Source organism: Lepidochelys olivacea (assembly GCF_965140295.1).
Source record: "Lepidochelys olivacea isolate rLepOli2 genome assembly, chromosome: 1".
NCBI classification, from domain to species: Eukaryota; Metazoa; Chordata; order Testudines; family Cheloniidae; genus Lepidochelys; species Lepidochelys olivacea.
The window spans coordinates 99,657,313-99,674,231 of NC_140411.1; the positions used below are offsets into that span (position 1 = coordinate 99,657,313).

At 43.4% G+C, this 16,919-nt stretch overlaps 1 protein-coding gene and 1 pseudogene across 2 annotated transcripts in view; one reads left to right on the forward strand and one right to left on the reverse strand.

The window, feature by feature from the left end:
• The window catches only part of MBNL2 (muscleblind like splicing regulator 2), a 363,485-nt gene that overhangs the window by 87,435 nt on the left and 259,131 nt on the right, over positions 1 to 16,919 (forward strand). The window lies entirely within an intron of this gene.
• LOC311517639 (2-oxoglutarate receptor 1-like) lies at positions 9,045 to 10,056 on the reverse strand (annotated as a pseudogene). Its single transcript has one exon. The product of its transcript is annotated as a 2-oxoglutarate receptor 1-like (transcript).

Here is a 16,919-nt window from a genome sequence, read left to right on the forward strand (position 1 = left end):
CAAAACTGTAATTGAGGCAGGAGAGATTGGAGCCAGATGGGTGGAGGTGGCAGAGAAGAAGAAAACTGGTCGCAGTTGGAGCGGAGACCAGAAGGGACCACCCCAGACCACACCCTATTACCGGGGGCCGCCCAAAGCCCCACCTACCTCCCAAAGAACCCTCCAGACCCCTTATCGTCCCACCACCCCGTTCTCCAGCAACCCTCCTCGCCCCAGTGACCCGTCAGCTGGACGATGTTTTAAGTGTAACGAGCTGGGGCATGTAAAGGCCAACTGCCCCAAGAACCCCAACAGATTACAGTTCATTGCACCGGAATCACACCAGAGGTCCACAGGCCCAGATACCTCCCAGATACCCTTGGAGCGGAGGGAAACTGTGAGTGTGGGTGGGAAGAAGGTCACCGCGTGGAGGGACACCGGAGCACAAGTGTCAGCTATCCATGCTTCCTTAGTGGACCCCAATTTAATCAACCCAGAGATCCAAGTGACGATTCAACCCTTCAAGTCCAACTCTTTCAATTTGCCTACAGCCAAGTTGCCTGTCCAGTACAAGGGCTGGTCAGGAATGTGGACTTTTGCAGTCTATGATGATTATCCCATCCCCATGCTGTTGGGGGAAGACTTGGCCAATCATGTGAAGCAGGCCAAGAGGGTGGGAATGGTCACCCGCAACCAGGCTAAACAAGCCGTGAGGCCTAGCTCTGTTCCGGAAACTTCTATCAGGACCCAGTCAGAGGTGATGGACCTGGACCCCAGGCCAATGTCTGCAACAGCAGTAGTGGATCCAGTCCCAGAGACCCAGACGGAACCAGTCCCAGAACCGGAACCAGCCAAACAACCAACACCAGACCCCGTGTCAGCACTGAATCCAGTACTTGCAACCTCAACACCAAAGGGCCCCACCGACCCTGAACTGGCAGCAGCCCATAACCCTACACAAGAGGCTCAGCCGGAGCCTGAATCCCAACATAGTGCACCAGCGGAGAGCGGTTCACAGTCAACAGAAACAGCTCCATCCCCTATATCGCTTCCAGAGGGACCAAGCCTAGGTCCACAATCCCATGAGGAACTGATGTCTCCAGCATCAAGGGAACAGTTCCAGACCGAACAGGAAGCAGATGAAAGCCTCCAGAGAGCTTGGACGGCGGCACGGAGCAACCCACCGCCTCTCAGCTCTTCTAATCGATCCAGGTTTGTTGTAGAAAGAGGACTTTTATACAAGGAAACTCTTTCTGGGGGACACCAGGAAGACTGGCATCCTCAGAGACAGTTGGTAGTTCCAACTAAATACCGGGCCAAGCTCTTGAGCTTAGCCCATGATCACCCTAGTGGCCATGCTGGGGTGAACAGGACCAAAGACCGTTTGGGGGGGTCATTCCACTGGTCATTCCATTCCATTCTACCTATGTCCAGTCTTGTGAGGTGTGCCAAAGAGTGGGAAAACCCCAAGACCAGGTCAAAGCTCCTCTCCAGCCACTCCCCATCATTGAAGTTCCATTTCAGCGAGTAGCTGTGGATATTCTGGGTCCTTTTCCGAAAAAGACACCCAGAGGAAAGCAGTACATACTGACTTTCATGGATTTTGCCACCCGATGGCCGGAAGCAGTAGCTCTAAGCAACACCAGGGCTAAAAGTGTGTGCCAGGCACTAGCAGACATTTTTGCCAGGGTAGGTTGGCCCTCCGACATCCTCACAGATGCAGGGACTAATTTCCTGGCAGGAACTATGAAAAACCTTTGGGAAGCTCATGGGGTAAATCACTTGGTTGCCACTCCTTACCATCATCAAACAAATGGCATGGTGGAGAAGTTTAATGGAACTTTGGGGGCCATGATACGTAAATTCGTAAATGAGCACTCCAATGATTGGGACCTAGTATTGCAGCAGTTGCTCTTTGCCTACAGAGCTGTACCACATCCCAGTTTAGGGTTTTCCCCATTTGAACTTGTATATGGCCGTGAGGTTAAGGGGCCATTGCAGTTGGTGAAGCAGCAATGGGAGGGATTTACACCTTCTCCAGGAACTAACATTCTGGACTTTGTAACCAACCTACAAAACACCCTCCGAACCTCTTTAGCCCTTGCTAGAGAAAACTTACAGAATGCTCAAAAAGAGCAAAAAGCCTGGTATGATAAACATGCCAGAGAGCGTTCCTTCAAAGTAGGAGACCAGGTCATGGTCTTAAAGGTGCTCCAGGCCCATAAAATGGAAGCATCGTGGGAAGGGCCATTCGTGGTCCAGGAGCGCCTGGGAGCTGTTAATTATCTCATAGCATTCCCCACCTCCAACCGAAAGCCTAAGGTGTATCATATTAATTCTCTAAAGCCCTTTTATTCCAGAGAATTAAAGGTTTGTCAGTTTACAGCCCAGGGAGGAGACGACGCTGAGTGGCCTGAAGGTGTCTACTACGAAGGGAAATGTGCTGGTGGTGTGGAAGAGGTGAACCTCTCCATGACCCTTGGGCGTATGCAGCGACAGCAGATCCAGGAGCTGTGCACTAGCTACGTGCCAACGTTCTCAGCCACCCCAGGACTGACTGAACGGGCATACCACTCCCTTGACACAGGTAATGCTCACCCAATTAGGGTCCACCCTTACCGGGTGTCTCCTCAAGCTAAAACTGCTATAGAACGGGAGATCCAGGATATGTTACAGATGGGTGTAATCCGCCCCTCTGAAAGTGCATGGGCATCTCCAGTGGTTCTAGTTCCCAAACCAGATGGGGAAATACGTTTTTGCATGGACTACCGTAAGCTAAATGCTGTAACTCGCCCAGACAACTATCCCATGCCACGCACAGATGAACTATTAGAGAAACTGGGACGGGCCCAGTTCATCTCTACCTTGGACTTAACCAAGGGGTACTGGCAGGTACCGCTAGATGAATCTGCCAAGGAAAGGTCAGCCTTCATCACACATCTCGGGCTGTATGAATTTAATGTACTCCCTTTCGGGCTGCGAAATGCACCTGCCACTTTCCAAAGACTTGTAGATGGTCTCCTAGCGGGATTAGGAGAATATGCAGTCGCCTACCTTGACGATGTGGCCATATTTTCGGATTCCTGGGCAGACCACCTGGAACATCTACAAAAAGTCCTTGAGCGCATAAGGGAGGCAGGACTAACTGTTAAGGCTAAGAAGTGTCAAATAGGCCTAAACAGAGTGACTTACCTTGGACACCAGGTGGGTCAAGGAACTATCAGCCCCCTACAGGCCAAAGTGGATGCTATCCAAAAGTGGCCTGTCCCAAAGTCAAAGAAACAGGTTCAATCCTTCTTAGGCTTGGCCGGTTATTACAGACGATTTGTACCGCACTACAGCCAAATCGCTGCCCCACTGACAGACCTAACCAAAAAGAAACAGCCAAATGCTGTTCAGTGGACCGGAAAGTGTCAGAAGGCCTTTAACAAGCTTAAAGCGACACTCATGTCTGACCCTGTACTAAGGGCCCCAGACTTTGACAAACCGTTCCTAGTAACCACAGATGCATCCGAGCGTGGTGTGGGAGCAGTTTTAATGCAGAAAGGACCTGATGAAGAATTCCACCCTGTAGTGTTTCTCAGCAAAAAACTGTCTGAGAGGGAAAGCAACTGGTCAGTCACTGAAAAAGAATGTTATGCCATTGTCTACGCTCTGGAAAAGCTACGCCCATATGTTTGGGGACGGCGTTTCCACCTGCAAACCGACCATGCTGCACTAAAGTGGCTTCACACCGTCAAAGAAACTAACAAAAAACTTCTTCGGTGGAGTTTAGCTCTCCAAGATTTTGATTTCGACATCCAACACATCTCAGGAGCTTCTAACAAAGTGGCTGATGCACTCTCCCGTGAAAGTTTCCCAGAATCAACTGGTTAAAATCGTCCTTGAGATGTGGAAAATATTGTTAGTCTTTATGTACTTGGTAGTATATTTAGAGATGCATGTGTCTTATTAACTCTGTTTTCCTAGAGCTCCAGGAAGAAATCCCAGCCAGTGTTTCACCCTAGCTGAGATTTGGGGGGCGTGTCATAAATATAAAGGGAAGGGTAAACCCCTTTGAAATCCCTCCTGGCCAGGGGAAAGCTCCTCTCACCTGTAAAGGGTTAAGAAGCTAAAGGTAACCTCGCTGGCACCTGACCAAAATGACCAATGAGGAGACAAGATACTTTCAAAAGCTGGGAGGAGGGAGAGAAACAAAGGGTCTGTGTCTGTCTGTAGTCGTTTTGGCCGGGGACAGAACAGGAATGGAGTCTTAGAACTTTTAGTAAGTAATCTAGCTAGGTATGTGTTAGATTATGATTTCTTTAAATGGCTGAGAAAAGAATTGTGCTGAATAGAATAACTATTTCTGTCTGTGTATCTTTTTTGTAACTTAAGGTTTTGCCTAGAGGGGTTCTCTATGTTTTTGAATCTAATTACCCTGTAAGATATATACCATCCTGATTTTACAGGGGGAATTTCTTTATTTCTATTTACTTCTATTTTTTATTAAAAGTCTTCTTGTAAAACACTGAATGCTTTTTCATTGTTCTCAGATCCAAGGGTTTGGGTTTGTGGTCACCTATGCAAATTGGTGAGGCTTTTTATCCAACATTTCCCAGGAAAGGGGGGGTGCAAGTGTTGGGAGGATTGTTCATTGTTCTTAAGATCCAAGGGTCTGGGTCTGTAGTCACCTAGACAAATTGGTGAGGCTTTTTACCAAACCTTGTCCAGGAAGTGGGGTGCAAGGTTTTGGGAAGTATTTTGGGGGGAAGGACGCGTCCAAACAGCTCTTCCCCAGTAACCAGTATTAGTTTGGTGGTGGTAGCGGCCAGTCTAAGGATAACGGGGGTAATATTTTGTACCTTGGGGAAGTTTTGACCTAAGCTGGTAAAGATAAGCTTAGGAGGTTTTTCATGCAGGTCCCCACATCTGTACCCTAGAGTTCAGAGTGGGGGAGGAACCTTGACATATACATATGGATGAGTCAGATTCATAAGAGAGATTCTTGAGATTCAGATTCATAACAGAGATGGTGAGCTGTGTAGATGCAAAGAGTTCTTTCAGAAATAGTTCAACGCTTATAGTCCAATGTTTATATTTCAGGGTGGTCCAGTCCGAACTCGGATCTCAGTCCTTGTGGGTTAGGCTTCCCCTGCATGAAACCTCAAGCAGACCTGAGATAAAAAGGATTGGGACCCAAAGGTCTTTAATACAATTCCAGGACGACTTTGACAGGTCGGAGTCCTTAGTCAAACAATAGGCACTCATGTGGACTTTGAAGTGGACCCATTTCCTAAGCATAGCTGGTAATTATCCACACAGATTAACACAAGGCAGTTGCCTGTTTTTCCACCATTCACAGATGATTTGCTATACATTTCAAAGAGAGACGAGTACAGCGACATCCTCTGTTTACAGTTCGTTTAAATGTTAAGATGTTCTTTTGATCTCTGAATTAACAGAATACAGCATAGGCAGGGACTGTTTGATTACGCTGTTGATTTTTACCAATATATATGTAAATACACAAAAACACAAACATTATCTCATCAAATGTTTTAAGGGTTGAATTTGAGCCATTTATCCTGTAGGATGTTTAACCCTTTCTGGTCATGCATCACAATCCCCAAACTCTTTACAAACTGAGGCACCATCCAGATCTGGCCATCTCATTCTATGTATATTTGTCTTGCCCAGTGGGGGCTCAATCTTGACTGAGACTTCTGTGCACTACCACAAACGTATAATAACGCTAATCTGTAAGGGCCATAGGTGGTCTTGGTCTGTATTCTACATTTCCTTTAAAAGATGGCACTTCCAGTGGCACAGTGCCCTGCGTGTCTTGCTGGGGCATTGATTTAATACTGAAGGCTAGGAAAGAGTGGCCACTTCTGAATTGCACTACCACTTCCTACAGCACTTAGGGGGGGAAAACAATCAAGATTAGACACTGAGGTGTGTCAACAGCTGACCAATAGGTTGATTTAGATGCTCTGACAATGAACACCAGTATAGGAAACTGCATGGACAGAGACAGTGGCCATCCTGTTACCAGACGTTACGTGTGAGGGAAGAAATTAGACCAGGAATGGTCAATTATTTTTTTTTTCCAAGGTCCACGTTTCTTGGTCAAGGTCCAGACTCCAGAAAAAAAATTTCACACTGCCATAACAATAGTGATAATAAGTAAATAAAAATTTTGCAGTCCATTCAAAAGCATCTGTTGGTCCGGATTTGGTCTGCCTGTTGACTACCCCTCAATTAGACTGATACAGAGACCAGCAGATGGGTGCACAGATGGTGTAGAGGGGAATGTTTTGTATCCGTGAAACACTGGAATACTTTCTGTGACAAGAGGCAGCTGTTTGGATGTAAGTGGTCTCTTCTTAAGCAGAAAGGGCAGCAACTGCTGGTTCAAAACAGGCATTAATTAATCAACTTTAAACTAGGTAGAAATACATGAGACAAAATTAGAAAAGAGGGGAAGCAACCAAATAAGAGTAGAGTCTACACTACAAACTTACAGCTGCGCTACTGTACCGATGCAGTTGCACAGCTGTAACACTTTCAGTGAAGCGGCTCTAAGCCAACAGGAGAGATCTCTCCCATTGGCTTAATAACTCCACCTCTATGAGAGGCAGTAGCTATGTCGGCAGGAGAAGCTCTCAGGTTATTCATACCCATTGTAACTTGCTTATATTAAATATGTGTTAAATTCTGCTTTGGCTTGTGGATGTTCATTTCCTCATACTAGTCAATCATATTGCTCTTCCTAGTAGATTGCTGTATTTTTGACTCTTTCCTGGGAAACCTAACCAATGCTTTTTTTGGTGTCAGGGTATGGTTTTGGTGAAGGGCGACATTGTATAAGATCAGAAAGTAATTTGTGTTAAGAAAAAGACCTGGTACCAAAAACAAAAAAAGTAAAGTCAACATCTGTGTGCAGATGTGGTCACCCCATCTCAAAAAAGATATATTGGAATTGGAACAGGTTCGGAAAAGGGCAACAAAAATTATTAGGGGTATGGAATGGCTTCCATATGAGAAGAGAGTAATAAGACTGGGACTTTTCAGCTTGGAAAAGAGATGGCTAAGGGGAGATATGATTGAGGTCTATAAAATCATGACTGGTGTAGAGAAAGTAGATGAGGAAGTGTTGTTTACTACTTCTCATAACACGAGAACTAGGGGTCACAAATGAAATTAATAGGCAGCAGATTTAAAACAAATAAAAGGAAGTATTTCTTCACACAATGCACAATCAACCTGTGGAACTCCTTGCCAGAGGATGTTGTGAAGGCCAAGACCATAACAGGGTTCAAAAAAGAACTAGATAAATTCAAGGAGAACAGTTCCATCAATGGCTATTAGCCAGGATTGGTAGGAATGGTGTCCCTACTCTCTGTTTGCCAGAAGCTGGCATTGAGCAACAGGGGATGGATCACTTGATGATTACCTGTTCTGGTCATTCCCTCTGGGGCACCTGGCACTGGCCACTGTTGGAAGATAGGATACTGGGCTAGATGGACCTTTGGTCTGACCCAGTAGGGCCGTTCTTATGTTCTTATATATTAGGTCATCTAAATTAAAATTCCTCACATTCTGTCACAAAATGTAATGCCAAGACACTCATTTCTTATGGCGTGTACCTGAATTTATGTAGGGCCCAAGCTTCCAGTCATGTAGGCTAGGAAGAAGGGAACAGGGACTGATTCTGCCAGGTATAGCAAGGCTAGGGGATAAGACCCTCCCAGGGCTTACTGCTTCTCCCATAACGTTACAGTTCCTGATGATGTCAGCAGACTGTACTTCACAACTTGGATTCTGGACAGCAGCCCATCTCCCTATAGTGGAACATGGGGAAAGTTACATCTGAGAAATCCACAACTTGATCTATTCTACAGAACGTTCTTGCTGCTGAAATACAATATTTAGATAGTCTAATAACAGACATACCAGTGGGAACAAGCCCTGTTTTGAAGGAGCATCTGCTATGTTGCCTTTCTCACTTTTACAGACCAGAAAATGAAACAAACATCTGTAGGCAATAATGTTTCTGCAGGCTCTTTTTGAAATGAACAATACTTTTCAAAAAGATACATTGGCCAAGGTCACATATGCAAAGTGTTGTAAAGCCACCATGCAGCACAACTCCTCTCTTATAAATTAGAATTAATTGTATTTTAGCACCATAAGAAACATGTGGTGGTTAACTCCCCCACAGTAATCACCCTACATTGTCATGTAACCCTCTCTGAGTTTGAATCAAAGGTGCATTCCTGAAACCAGGTATCTGGCTCACTGGCATACACATACATGATTGCCACCTAGTGGCTAATAGGCAAAGTCCACACTTTAATAAAAAATTTGCGGTGATAAAAATGGGCAGTCTAAAATAATAAACATGTTAAGTGATTTGCAGTACTGTTTGTAAAAATGTTTTCAGTGTTTGATGCTTTAAAGTTTAAAATGCTCTCAAAACTATAGAGTTCAACATCTGTGATGCATATTAAAATGTTTTCGTGTACTTATATTACCTACTTAATCAAGAAATGGCTCTGCTCAGGACATGTTAGTTTTTGTATTATTTTATTAAATGACTAACAAAATAATAAACTATGTTTGTAACTCAACTTTTTAATCGTCATCATCTGCGGCATTTGGCACAGACTACTAAATAAGATACTGTATCAATGATAACATGGAAGTTGTATTCGTGTTGTGAGGTCAACATTGAGGCCCCCATTGTGTTTAAAATATGCTACTGGCAAATCCATATTGAATGGCTTGCTAAATGAACTCTCAAAGACTGGCTACTCAGGTAATTTCTGACCAACTTCATAAGTGTTTCCTCAAAAATACAATAAAATGAACAAATAAAAAGTTTAATTTAAAAGTAATACAAGTCACCTATTAACCATGACATACATACAGCCTAATCCTAAACCTCTGCAGTTTTGGGATGCTATTTTGGAGCAGCAGAGAGGCCACCTGCAATTTTATTAGGAAACAAAACTGAACATAAAAGAGGTTACAGGACAAGTGCAATCAAATGCATCTATGCTTCTTTTTTAAAGGATGACTTACTTATTCACATCACTATTGCTCCCGGTTTGCTGCGCATAGTTGTTTAACTTGCATCTTGAAAGAGCAAGGATGGCCTGCTGGAAGTTGTCTCCCATCACAACATAAAGTAATAGGTTACCGCACGTGTTTAGTGCAGCTCAGGGTCTGAGGCAAAGTAAGCAGCGTGGATTTGGTTTTCAATGTGGCAGCTAACTGGTTGAAGTCGTAATTCTATCCGAACGCCCCTAAAGACATGAAAGGGTAGGAAGCACACATAAAAAATCACCAAGAGGAGAATGGCAAGTCTGTGAGCCTTCTACTTGTAACAAGCAGGAGTATGAGGCCCTCTAGTCAAAGTGTAGATAATGACAGTGTAACACAGAGTCACAACCACTAGTGTCAGGTAGAAGGCTAACCCAGACAGAAGCCAGTTATACCACTTAATAGTGTCCAGGTTTTCAGAACTAGTGAGGTCCAGGCAAATGGATTTGTTTTGGTTCTCCCTTGAGGTGATTAAAAAATTGCCAGGATTCACAGCCACCAGGGAAATCACCCAACCTGCAGCACAAGCTACCACTGCCCATCTCCTTTTCTGAATAGAGAAGAACTTTACTGGCTGGACAATCACGAAGTAGCAAAAGATGCTGAAGCAAGTGAGGAAGAGGATGCTGCTATATAAGTTGAAGTGGAAGCCAAAACGGATAAACTAACACATGAAGTCTCCGAAGACCCAGTGGTCTCCATTGGCATAGTAATGTATCAGGAAAGGAAGGCTTGTTAAGTACAGTAGGTCTGTGAAGGACAAGTTCAACATAATGATGGTGCTGTTCTTCCAGGACTTATCTTGAACCTGTATACAGAAATTGCAATAATATTCCCTGGGAAGCCCACCAGAAAGATTATGCTGTACATAGGAGGGAGATAGAAATTCTTCAGAAGAACATCTACATCGGTACAGTTTGTGAAAGCAACTGCATGGCTTTGCAACGAAGTTAAGTTGGCTAAGCCTTCAGTTGTATTCATGGCCATTTTCTTACTGCTTTAGCAAATGGTAAAGAAAAGAAAAATGGTTAGTTTTCACTAATAAGTTAATGCAGCACGTTAACCATATCACTATATAAGGGACTTTCACAGTTCGAAACACAAGAGTCTGTTAAAATACTTGTAATAAAGGCTGCTTTGGGTCTGAAACAGCATCAAGTCCTTCAGTATAACTGCCCAATTTAATAGTAGTAACTTTTTTGAATAAGAAAAGGACTTGTTGCTTTGGTGGAAGCTGATCTGATGGAGTGACCTTTGTTTTCTTAAGTTACAATTTATGGTATTTTTAAACTGATCAGCTCAGCATTATCAAGTAAGTCTCAGAGATAGATGTACTGCACATGAATGACAAAGCTGCTACACTTACAACTGAAGGCAGTTTCAGTGTTTTAGGGCATGAAACATTACCCTCAATAATGTCAAGAAATCTTCTTGTGCTTTTATTGTTGCATTCAGCAGGGGCCAGCCGGAGAAGAAAAGCAACCTAGAAGTGCTATGCCTGTGAAAAACATTCATCGTTTATTTTTATGCAAAAAGAAAAGGAGGACTTGTGGCACCTAGAGACTAACAAATTTATTTGAGCATAAGCTTTCGTGAGCTACGGCTCACTTCATTGGATGCATTCAGTGGAAAATGACTATTATTTGCTATGCAGATGTTTGGCCCTGTCAAGATTTTAATAATGGTGTTTGACATAAAAATTGTATATTCTCTTCTGAAACATTGGAATAATTCCCCATTCCCTTTGAAAAGCAGCCTCCTCATCACTACTCCCAGTTTAAGAAAATGAGACTACTGTGTCCAGTTGAAAGTACAAGGGGAATTTAGGTAGGAAGAAGAAAATTGCTCACGTTAGAATTTGATCAATACCCCGGTGCAAACACATCCTTTCTCCTGAAAAGCGTGATGGATTTTTTAATCACCACAAGTGATCCAAGCCCTGATTCAGTTCTTTCCAGAAAGATGCCGCTTCCAATAGCACAGAGTCCTATAACAATCAGTGGGGAACTCGTTCTGTACTAATTCAAGAGGAAGAATGGTGCTTCTTGAATCACCAATACAATTCCCTGTAACATCAAGGATTGGTGGAGGGGTTAGGTTTCATATCCCAAGTATTGACCAAGAACAACCTCCACTGAGTTGTGAGATCTGACAAAATCACAGCCCGTGTTCAAGATTTTAATTACAACTTGTGAAAAATATTTTATTGGAATATTTTAAAAATGTTAAAATAATGGATTACCAATTGAGATGCAGGAGAGCTTGTCAAATATTTGCCAGTGTTTTAAAAACTTCGTAGTTTGAAACAGTATAAAAGAGGGTTTAGCTAAATGTCTTTAGGCCAGTGGTTCTCAGCATTTTCTATATGGGAACCTCCCTCCCATCTAGAATTCTGAGAAGGGCAGGATAGCTGTGATCCTCTGACATCTGTTCACAACCTCCCTGGAAGGTTCCTATCCTTAGACTGAGAACCCCTGCTTCAGGTTAAATAAGGAAATGGCTTACAAGACAGCACTTAAATGATGGAGAAGTGAGGGAAATATGGCTAAAAGAAGCAGGCGGTGGGTAAAAGGATTATAATATCCTTTCCAAATAAGTTTAAATCTATCACTGTGATTTAGGTGTTAACCAGGTAAATGACAAAGGGTCTAGTCCTGCAACAGGAGGTCTTAATGGATTACCTCTTATAGGCAATACTCAGCACCATACAGGTCCTGGCCCTTAGAATGTACAGCCATAAAAATGTGAAGGGTACTGATGTTATTAGAAGACTCTTTCAGCTGCCAGCCTGTCCCTGCTGCCAACGTGCCAAAGACAAAAAGCTATACAGAGGGCACAACAGACCCCTAACACCACTGAGGAGTGTGACACTCGAAAGCTGCAGTCCCTGCTGACTAAAAGATTGGATCACTTGCTTTTCACAAATGCCATTCCTTTTATTATTTACATAGTATCTCACATAGCAGGCCTTGCCACTATTCTGAGTGTAAGTAAGAATCCCCTAGGGTGTGCCAGCTTGCAGGCAAATCAATCAGCAAGCAATTTATTGCTGATGAGCATAAGGGATGTTTAGAGGTGTCCAGTACAAATGTGTGTGATATATTGGCCTAAATCCAGTTCTGAATGTCTGTCACATTATTAGCTGTAATACAACCTGTTACTGGAGCAACAAAAAAGAGGAGACAGACAGGCTCTGCTGCTTGGCTCTATTATTTTGTTTTCTGAATTATACAAATAATTTGTCCCAAACTTAAATCTAATTAGACAATAGTTCCTATTGGAGCCAATTCTACTAGGGTCAGGGAAGGAGTGAAGAGACTTAATGACACCAGAAAATCATCAATGTGCATCCGTAATGAAGGACAGGCAGATTGACGACCCTGAAGGGAAGGCTGGCACCCCTAAAGACAATTGATTAAATCAAAACCAGCACAGGATGACCCTCTCAAAGGTGTTTTGAAATGTTAACACCAATCAAGGAGTAACTGGTCAGAAACTGACACAGCAAAATCCATAGTCTTCAACAGAGAAAAAAGACTATAAGAACAGGGTGGTTGGCCATGAGACTTTGGGTTCGTCTTGCCACATTCCAGGAGCATCGGATCACAACCGACAGAGCCCTGTTCCCCTCTGCGACCAATCTGGCTGGCCACTAGATTGATCCAGACTCTGGACTGGTAACTATAAACATCGACTGGTGGGACTGTGTGTGTATGTGTGTGTGAGATTGAAAAGCATCTGCTAACTGTTGTATTTACAGTAAACGTGACATTTTGCCTTATCTCTCTTCTAAGATCCTATTGGTATTATTTTATTAGTGTAACATATATATGGTATTTGTAACTGTTCACCAAGTTCATGCAAACAAACTTCAGCCCATGGATTGTTCATGAACTGTTCTTGTGCCAGTGTTGCCATTTACTGAGCTCCCCCTCATGGTCATGGGTCGCTTTGCAGGCACCCTGCTCTTGTTAGCTCCCTCTTGCAGGTCCCTTAAGAACTCCACAAAGTCTTTCATGTGACTAACAGCACCCCCAGTCCGGGCTGGTTTAGGAACAGAAATCATTCAAACAAGTCTGAGAGTCCCAGAATGAAGTCGACAACGCAAAAACCTCATATTCAGTCCTGGTTCTTCTGCTGCACCCAGAGCTATTCCTCTTCCCGGTCTGCTCCACTCAAAGTCCTAGCTCTTTCTGGCTTGAGCTCAGCTCTCTGGACTTGCTTCCTTCTCCTCTCAGCCTATCCCCAGCCCTTTTGGCCTCGGGCCTGTCCTGTTTTGGCAGGCAACTCCCAGGTCCTATCTGACTGAAGCCTCAGGTTTCTGGCTCTGGCTTCTAAACCCCATGGTATCAGGGTTTTCCTGGCTGGAGACTATCTTAATTCCTGCATGTTCCTGAGCTTCCCCTTTCATTTCAGACACCTGCTGCCTCTTAAAGAAAATTAACTGTTCCAACCCAGGTGTGTCTCTTTAGCAATCAGGGTTGGCAAGCTCCAGGCCCTGCTGCCCTTAAGGGTCAAGCTACCCTGTTACAGCTCTTTGACTATCAGCTCTTCATGGTTTGTTATTGGTCACTTAAGTCACATGGAACTTGAAACTTTCAGGGTTCATGAATATTTTCATGAACTGGTGGTCATAAAAGTACTTTGGAACAACAAATAGCAGGAGCTGACAAATAACACCCAGGCAAAGTTGCCATGCTTATTTGTGAAAATATTCACAAATCTCTTTGTATTATTTAACCCACGACTGCATAGTAGTGATGTAATAATCCACATAATAGACATGGGATGTTCTCAGCTTTTGCAATGTTCCATAGTGCAGTCATTGACCATGCAAGATTAGATACATTCTATGCTAACGTCAACCTGGACCTACTCAGGCATCCTAAATAGCTCAGGAACTTTCTGCATTTTATTTGTAAACTCCCATGGCCATTTCACTAGTATTTTCTCCATTTACCTCTCCATTTTCAATGTGGCCGCAGTTTCAGTTCATAGAGATTCACAGATTTTAAGACCAGAGGGGACCTTTAGATTATCTAGTTTTGACACATCACAGGTCACAGAATTTCACCCAGTTATCTCTGCACTGACCCCCAGTAATTTGTGTTTGACTAATACATGTCTTCCAGAAAGGCATCCAGTCTTGGTTTGAAGACATCAAGTGATGGAGAATCTAGCACTGTTCTTGTTTGCTTGTTCCAATGGTTACTCACCTGCACGTTTAAAAAATTGTGCCTTATTTATCTTTTGAATTTGTCTGGCGTTGGTTTCCAGCCATTGGTTCTTGTTTTGTCTTTGTCCACTAGGTTGAAAAGCCCTTTAATAGCTGATGTTTTCTTCCCGTGAAGGTACTTATATGCTGTAACCAAGTCACCTCTCAGTCTTCTTTTTGATAAACTTTACAGGTTAAATCTCTCACTGGAAGCATTTTTCCAGCCTTTGAATCAGGTTTGTGGGTCTCCTCTGCCAGAAAAATGGAGGAGTGGGGAGTGGGAGGGAAGTACAGAACATAAGATGGATAGAGGTGATTGGTTTGGGGCAAGGCCAGGGTAACTGCAGAGTCCTCTGATTGGCCATCTGGAGAACGCCCCTCTTGTGAAGTCCCCCTGTAAGCTATGGTTACAGTTAAAGATGTCCTTACTGCAGAAAACCCTTTTGCAGGCAGCTGCAGGGAAGTAGATCCCTGTGGGTAAAAGCAACTTACGTGGCACAAGAGGGTGTACGTCTTCTGTATGCCAACTTTGCTGAATTTGGCCCCTGTGTTATCTGTATCAGAATATTTTCTTCCAGGGGTTGGCAGACAAAGTTGGTTAGTTTACTGTTGTTCCACCTCTGGAGACTTAAGTTTCAATCTGGTCTTAAGTTAAAAGTGAAAATGAATTTTTGTTCATCCTAGCAACATTGCACATACTTGCAGAATAGACATTTTCTGCTCAACTGAGATCCATGGCTGGAATAAAATGGGTGACAGTCCAGGAATGGAGTTCATGAGAGGATTCTGCACAGTGCCTACCTGTGCCATGTCTTATTCCAGACATGTTACTAGTCCCTCATTTCCATTACCTTTAATTCACTGCAAGATTTAACAATAAAACAATACTGCTATCTTTTCCTTGACTGATCTTTTTGTTGCTGCTTATTTCATTTCTGCTGGCTTCTGATAAATTCCCTTTGTAAGTCTTCCCCCTTTCCTAGTCTACTCTTTTGAATAGTTGTATCATATATAAAACTGTCTACGATTGTGCACCTGCTGACTGTTCCAGACAGATGTGCCATTTATGTGCAATCAAAATGTGTACCAAACTGTGAACTCCTTCCTTACACCCACAGCAATTTTAACAAAAATAGGGAGTTTTTTTAAGCTTTGCGGTTATTGTTGAGAAATGCTGAGAAAATCCCCACCTGCTGCAACAACCATTTCTGAAATTTCTTTAGACTTAACTTCTTTGGCGTCACTTTCCTTCAAACAAACTTTGTAAAATCTGGAGTCCTGAGAGCATACCTGTTTTGCAAGCTGACTGCCCGCTGCACCTGGACCCTATTTGTGTAACTCACACTGACACCAGCTTAATCTGTATGCTCTGTAAAGCTCTTAAAGACATTACCTCTATTGCTCTAGGTAAGTGGTGTTTGACCTTGAAGAGGAGAACAGAAGCATGCTGCCAATATATTCATAAGGCATTTCCACTGCCCTTAGCCCATGCTAAAGTCTGTGGCCCAGCGATGCCTGTACTGCCAGAGAGGAGGGGGTAGGTATTAGGGGAATCTCATCATTTGTGTACCATCTAAACAAAAGCGTTTCTGTAACCATAACAAGAAGGGAAGCCAAACTACTTGTCAAACAAACGTGATTTAACTGCATGTGTTAGGAATGTTTGTATTTTGTTCTCAGAAGGGATAATTCGTATTGCAACGAGTATAGCACTGTGCTCAGCTTGTGTAAGTTGAAGAGGGAGTTTAGGTGAAGACCATGTGTGGGAGAAGTCTGAAGGGTGGAGCCCTATGAAAATGTTTTGAGAAGATCTGACAGGCCTAAATTTTCATTTTGCATGCCTCAGTTTTGGGGCTCACAGCTTAAGGCTCCTAGGTGTCTCCAGTGGGGCGTTCAAAATTAGTGGACACTTTTGAATATTGCGGCGTTAGTGACTTGCACAAGATCACAAAGGAAGGCTGTGGCACATGCAGGCATTAATCCCAGATCTCTTGAGCCCTATTCCAGTGTGTTAGCCACAAAACTATCCTTTCTCCCTCAAGCCACAATTCTTTAGGGCTCTTTCTGTGGTTCTCACAGTCTGTGGGTCTGTTTGAGAGGTGTAGGGATTATTTCCTCTACGTTGTGGGAAGGGAAAAGAAGGCATTTGGATCCAACCTACTTTCAAGCTGAGAAAGAGAAAGGGAAATACTCTCTCCCTCACAGGCATCAGGGGTGTTGGGGGTGCGGATGAAGAGAGAAGAAATGTCTCTACTCTTCTAGCAGACTGAAGTCCCAGGCTAAGCAGGTAGACAGAAGGAGAGAAGAAATATTGCACTGAATGGAGTCAAACGTACCATAAAATCAGTGTGTTGCCACATCAACAAGAACCAGTAATGAGTTGTGATGCCCCCTTGTTATCACATAACATACGGAAGCAGTGCTCAGATGCAAACATTGTCATGCAGCGCTGCGCTGCGGTGACCCGATCTTTGACAAAGTGGCTCTACTACTTTTCAGTGACTGATTCTCACTGTTATGTGTTGTCTTCAACTCGTTGCTAAAGCCCTTGTTACCGTGAATTAACAAAAGAATTCAGTCATCATATTTTGTCTCTTGGGAATTAAATGTTGTCATTATAATGTCTCCCTTGGCA